The sequence below is a fragment of the Gouania willdenowi genome, chromosome 21, assembly GCF_900634775.1.
Source record: "Gouania willdenowi chromosome 21, fGouWil2.1, whole genome shotgun sequence".
Lineage (NCBI taxonomy): Eukaryota > Metazoa > Chordata > Actinopteri > Blenniiformes > Gobiesocidae > Gouania > Gouania willdenowi.
Genome location: NC_041064.1, coordinates 29,855,030 through 29,862,480, shown reverse-complemented (window position 1 = coordinate 29,862,480; position 7,451 = coordinate 29,855,030).

The window sequence follows — 7,451 nt, the reverse complement described above, 5'->3', positions numbered from 1 at the left end:
AAATTTTTGATATAAGCACTCCGATAAGTTTTTGTTGTTTTTGTCCCCACCATATACTGACAGTAAAAAATATCTGAAGTGAACTTGAATTGTTGATTATTGTTCTCTTCATCATCTCAACATCACTTGATCCAGCCTTTTCTAACATTCCACACCACAAAATAAGTAATAAAAGTATGTATGATTTGTGTTGATATTGTATCGGATTGATATCGGTATCGGCTAATACTCAAGGCTGCAATAACTGTATCGTATCGGAAGTGTAAAAGTTGTATCGGGACATCCCTAGAAACACAATACGCTGATATAAAAGAGACACATGAAAAATAAACCCTGTCATGATAAAAACTACACTGAACAAAAATATAAACGCAACCCTTTTGTTTTTGCTCCCATTTTTCATGAGCTGAACTCAAACATCTAAAACATTATCTATACATGAAAAAGACCTATTTCTTACAGATATTGTTCACAACTCTGTCTAAATCTGTGTTAGTGACCACTTCTGACCACGAGATAATCCATCCCACCTCACGGGTGTGGCATATCAAGATGCTGAAGAGACAGCATGATTATTGCACAGGTGTGCCTCAGGGTGGCCACAATAAAATGTTACTCTGAAATGAGCAGTTTTGTACGGGGGGGGGAGGATGTCAGAAAACCAGTCAGTATCTGGTGTGACCACCATTTGCCTCACATCTCGTAGGTATAGAGTTGTTGCGTAGAGTCAGGTTGTTGATTATGGCCTGTTGAATGTTGGTCCACTTCTCTTCAATTGGCAGGAACTAGAGCACGCTGTTGTATACGCCGATCCAGAGCATCCCAAAGATGCTCAATGGGTGAGTATGCTGGCCATTCAAGAACTGGGATGTTTTCAGCCTCCAGGAATTGTGAACAGATCCTTGCAACATGGGGCTGTGCATTATCATGCTGCAACATGAGGTGATGGTCACGGATGAATGGCACTACAGTGGTCCTCAGGATCTCTTCATGGTATCTCTGTGCATTCAAAATGCCATCAATAAAATACACCTGTGTTTGTTGTCTATGACATACGCCTGCCCATACCATAACCCCACCACCACCATGGGCCACTCCATCCACAACGTTAACATCACCCACACAACGTCACACACGCTGTCTGCCATCTGCCCTGAACAGTGAAAACCGGGATTCATCCGTAAAGAGAACACCTCTCCATCGTGCCAGACGCCATCGAATGTGAGCATTTGCCGACTCAAGTCGGTTACGATGACAAACTGCAGCCAGGCCGAGACCCCGATGAGGATGACAACCATGCAGATGAGCTTTCCTGAGATGGTTTCTGACAGTTTATGCAGAAATTCTTTGGTTATGCAAACCGATGGTTGCAGCAGCTGTCCGGGTGGCTGGTTTCAGACGATCATGGAGGTGAACATGCTGAATGTGGAAGTCCTGATTATACTTGGTCTGCAGTTGTGAGGCTGGTTGGATGTACTGCCAAATTCTCTGAAACACCTTTGGAGACTTATGGCTTATGGTAGAGAAATTAACATTCAATTCACGGGCAACAGCCCTGGTGGACATTCCTGCTCTCTCAGAACTTGCAACATCTGTGACATTGTGCTGTGTGATTAAACTGAACATTTTTAGAGTGGCCTTTTATTGTGGCCACCCTGAGGCCCAGATGAGCAATAATCATGCTGTCTAATAAGCATCTTGATATGCCACACCTGTGAGATGGGATGGGTTATCTCAAAAAGGAGAAGTGCTCACTAACACAGATTTAGACAGATTTGTGAACAATATAAATACAATAGAAATAGGTATTTTGTGTTTATAGAAAATGTTTTATATCTTTGAGTTCAGCTCATGAAAAATGGGAGCAAAAACAAAAGTGTTGCGTTTATATTTATGTTCAGTGTATATTATTGGGTTTATTATTTATTTGTTTTTTGAGTTCTAAGAACAGAGCTGTTGATTTTTATAGAATTGTACTCAGGTTGTAACAGAGTCATTAATGACACCATATCTTTCAAATAATACCAACATGTTGTTTTATTGAAATTCAGAGTTTTTGTTTCACTGAGGCCAGATGAAGGTGAAGAGCATTTCTTCTGCATCCACCTGATGAAGCGGTACATCTGCTGACTCTCCAATAGAACGTTGATCCTCCAAAACAAAGCTGACTTGGGCCTCAGGGTCCTCGGGGGGAGACGTGGAATCAAAAACTGAGTCTGAGTTCTGGCTGATGGCAGGAGAATCAGACATGACTTCCTCAGGTCCCTCAGAATCAGCAACAGGAGCTCCATCGGAAGACATCACAGAAGCAGGTGAAGGATGAGGAGACTGGAACACGTTAAGTTGTGAAGCCATCAAAATCATCTTGTGGGTGGAGCTCTGAGTGCTGGCTCATCGCAGGAGGATCCTAGTGCTAATAGTGAGTTTTGGCTTCAATAGTAAAGTCTACTCACACACTAGGGAACCAAAATTGAGTACATGCACTCCAAAACTGAGCACTAGTAGAGCTAAATAATGGTTTATATCACTGATATCACATTTATGCTCAAATGGTTTGCTATAGGTGTCTAAACTACTAGTACTAAACCTTAGTGCTAGTTGACTTCAAATATGTTAGTAGTAAAAACTCAGAGCTTTCATTTTTCAGTTTACTGTAACCTAAGAAATCTAAGAAAACCTAAGATACCTAAGAAAAAAACCTGTGCTGTTAATTAGGCTCATTTTCTGATTAACAGTCACACTCAGAGAGCATAAATCTCAGTCCAAGTGCCAAATCTCCTCCTTGCCAGATATTAGCAGTTATCTGGATCAGTGATCCTGTTCATGGTATCATGATCATTCACACTTTAGAGGCCTGGAAGAAATTTCTACCTCCATTAATAATGATTGAGTAGGTCCAAATGTATTGGCACCCTCATTTTTACAGAAAATTACAATAAAATGCACAATTCAGATCCGATCTAGATGAAACTCGGTGGAGTAAGTGGGGAACCAACCAGGCATACTGTACCTGAGTCAAATTTCACAAGATCTGTCAATTGTGAACTGAAATATGAGTTTTAGAAATGTCACCAATGATGAGAGATAGTGATTTATTTTATTTTTGTGATCCAGAATCAGTATAGTAATCTGGATCTCCTCCAAACTTTAATGGAATCTTCCATGGCGTAAGGTCTATGTGTGAATAAAATTAGTCAAAATCCATAAAGTAATCCTGCTAACAATAAATGGCGGTGAAAATATTACCTCTTTGGCAGAGAACAGAAACTCTAGCTACTGCGCAGCAGTGGTCACAGCCAATTCTGAGTGAATGGTGCTTTTATGACAAAGTAGTTCCAATACACTTTACAGAAGGGTTTTGACTTCACACTTGGTTTGATTATAAAGTTGTGCATTTTTATAAATCTATGTCAGTCCCAGTTATCAAAATACAACCCAAATTAAAGGCTGCACAGAAGCATCAAGATCTATTATTTCTAATGAAAGAGTATCTTTTTCCTTATGACTACAATGAGCTAAATCCCAAATAGACAATCATGATTGGTGACACAGCCTTTTCAAATCTCAACCTAGTCTTTCTAATGACCTCATCCACTGTCAATGCTCTATGCTCACCAGTGTAATAATTGAAATATCCATCAAGGGGAGCCCACTTAAATGGGCTTAGGAATGATTAGGTATCCTTGATGATCTACATCTTAGTCTTTGACGCTGATGTAATGGAAACTGTGGGGGCTACAGTTTGGTAATGTACTGTGATTGGAGATTAAGACTCATTTGTAAAGGCTTTGGCGCAGTCAGAAGAGACACTGAATGAGTTATGTTGAGTGATTCCTTTCATCTAAAAATAAAAACATATCCATCCTCAAATTTTTACATTGCCGTACTTATACATAGGCCTGGGCAATAAATTGATAGTCAAGATATATTGAGTTTATAATTAGAAAATTGTATAGAATTATATAGAATACTAGAATTTTTGCATTTCCTGAAGAAAATGCAAGTGAGGATGCATGTGCTGGCCCCCGTCGCACTACATTAGCATAGCATTAACCAAGCAATAGCCTTAACGTTGTAATAACTTAGCAACAATCGCTAAAACCAGTTTATATACTAGTATAAGTAAATTCCCAGTATGAGCTGAAAGTGAACAAACAGCTGAAGCATTAGTTGAAAAGTTAGTTGAAAAGTTTAAAAAAAAAAGTTTGAAAAAGGTTAAAAAAAGGTTGAAAAAGTTTGAAAAGATTGAAAAGGTTGAAAAGTTTGAAAAAGTTTGCAAAGTTTGAAAAAGTTGGAAAAAGGTTGAAAAAGTTGAAAAGGTTTGAAAATGGTTGAAAAAGTTGAAAAGGTTTGAAAAAGGTTGAAATAGTTGAAATAGTTGAAAAAGTTGAAAAAGTTGAGAAATTTGGAATTTTTTGAAAAGGTTGAAAAGGTTGAAAAAATTTTTAAAAAGTTGAAAAAGGTTGATGAACATAGCGTTATCATTTACATTTAGCGTTAATGCGCTAGCATTAGCATTGTGCTAGCATTAACGTTGTGCTAGCATTAACATTGCGCTAGCATTGTGCTAACATTAGCATTGTGCTAGCATTAGCAATGTGCTAGCATCAACATTGTGTTGGCATTGCGCTAGCATTTACATTGTGCTAGCATTAGCATTGCACTAGCATTGCGCTAACATTAACATTGTGCTAGCATTAGCATTGTGCTAGCATTAGCATTGTGCTAGCATTAACATTGTCCTAACATTAGCATTATGCTAGCATTAACATTGCGCTAGCATTAGCATTGTGTTAGCATTACGCTAGCATTAGCATTGCGCTAGCATTGTGCTAGCATTGCGCTAACATTAATATTGTGCTAGCATTAGCATTTCACTAGCATTAGCATTGTGCTAGCATTAGCATTGCGCTAGCATTAGCAATGTGCTAGCATTAGCATTCCATTGGTATTGCGCTAATATTAGCATTGCGCTAGCATTAGCATTGTGCTAGCATTAGCATTGTGCTAGCATTAACGTTGCGCTAGCATTAACAATGCGCTAGCATTAGCATTGCACTAGCATTAGCATTGTGCTAGCAATAGCATTGCACTAACATTAGCATTGCGATAGCGTTAATATAGCATCAGTATTGCGCTAACATTAGCATTGTGATAGCATTAGCATTGTGCTAGAATTAATACATTGTATTAGCATTGCGCTAGCATTAGCATTTTACTAGCATTAACATTGTGCTAGCAATAGCATTGCACTAGCATTAGCATTGTGCTAGCAATAGCATTGCACTAGCATTAGTATTGTGCTCGCATTAACATTGCGTTAGTATTGCACTAAAATTAGCATTGTGCTAGCATTAGCATTGTGCTAGCATTAGCATTGCGCTAGCATTAGTATTGCACAAGCATTAGCATTGCGCTAGTATTGCGCTAACATTTGAATTGTGCTAGCATTAGCTTTGCGTTGGCATTAGCATTGCGTTAGCATTAGCATTGGCATAGCGTTGGCACTAGCATTAGCATTGTGCTAGCATTAGCATTGCGCTAGCATTAAAATTGAGCTAGCATTAGCATCGCGTTAGCATTTGCATAGCGTTAGCAATAGCCTGTTTTAGCATTCAAAAAGTTTGAAAAGGTTGAAAAAGGTTGAAAAGTTTGAAAAAGGTTGAAAAAGTTGAAAAAAGTTGAAAAAGTTTGAAAATTTTGAAAAAGTTTGAAAAATTTGAGAAAGTTTGAAAAATTTGAAATAGGTTGAAAAAGATTGAAAAGTTTGAAAAGGTTGAAAAGGTTGAAGAGGTTGAAAAAGGTTGAAAAAGGTTGAAAAAGGTTGTAAAGTTTGAAAAAGTTTGAAATGTTTGAAAAAGGTTGAAAAAGGTTGAAAAAGTTTGAAAAGGTTGAAACAGTTGAAAAAGTTGAATGGTTTGGATCAGTTTCAAAATGGCCGACGATGAAGAGGTTGAAAGTTCCAAAGAGGGTCAAAAAGGTTCAAACTTTCAATGTAAGTGGAAGAGAGCAAAAAGTTCCACGAGAAATAACTCAAAAAGTTCAAAAGTTTTCAAAACACTGAGATATTGCAGAGAAGTACAGAATTTTCTGAAAAGTTTGATACCTCAATTGTTGAAATTAGTTGAAAATTGTGGGACGAGTTTGAGGATACGGAAGAATAATAAAATAGTAGAAGAATAATAAAGGGGAACGAATACAATAGTGAGGATGCCAATGCATCCTCACTAATTACAATAATGTATTTTATTTTATAGCTTATTTTGTATTAGAATACTTTCCGTTTTAGGAGTCATTGCTTTCGCTACTTCTCAGAACAGCTTGAAAAGCACAGTTAGATGAATTACTGAGTGCGTCCTAACCCAGACCTTCCCCGAAACAAGCCACACTACAGAACTCACTCATACTTGCTGTCCCTTACAGGAGAACAAGCCAAAAGTGACACATATTGTGCAGCTGTTTGTTAATGAATGTGGCTGTGTGGCATTTTGCATCAGCAAATTTAACCCAGAATTGTCTTTCTGGCCATACTTAAAAGAGGTAAAAACATTGAGATTTATCGATATTTTGAGAATATCAAGGTATGAGTTTTGGTCCATATTGTCCAGCCGTATGTATGGACAAAACCATTTGGATGAACTAAAGTCTGTTAAACAATTGACAATTTCAAATACATAACGATACTTTAATGTAGACTCGACCAAATTTTGCTGCTCAAACCGCTTCCACGTGTTCCTGTGGGAATGTAAGCATTAATTTTGTAGCGTAATAATGAGGTCAGGCACCGGGTTTGTGCGAGAACTTCATCCTAATGGTGCACAAGGTCAGGGCTCTGTGTGGGTTGGTTCTTGGTTCTTCCACTGCAAACTCCACAGCCAATGTCTTGTGCTCTTGCATGGTTCTGGCTCTGTCAAACGGTTCCCACAAAGTTAGAAGCATATCATTCTCCAAAATGTCTTGATATCTTGAAGCATTAGGATTTCACTTTACTGGAGATAAGGGTCGAAGCCCAAACTCTGGAAAACAGACGTTTTTTCATCCATTTTCTACTTTGTTCAGAATTGAATCACAAATATGTGGAATGTTTGGAAGCAGGTCATGTCTTTTAAAGAGAGAAAAATGTACCTTGGTCACTAGCCCTATATAGAATCAAGTCATTGACAATGTCTGTTTTCTTGTTATGGTAATAGCCTACAATTAAGATTATATCTCTCCTATAAAATCATAAGGAACTGAACACAAAAGAGAATTTCAATCCAGCATTACCAAGAAAAACCCTTTTCTTTATTTTTTTCCCAGAAGAAAACACAAACACCCAGGGTCACTATCAATAACTTGCCTTACAACTGATCAGTTTTTGACCCATAGCAAAAACTACTGTTGTGCAGTGATGAGCTTTTACCTTGTAAAGCTCAATCTACCTTTACTGTATCCTGTGAAACATACTTAAT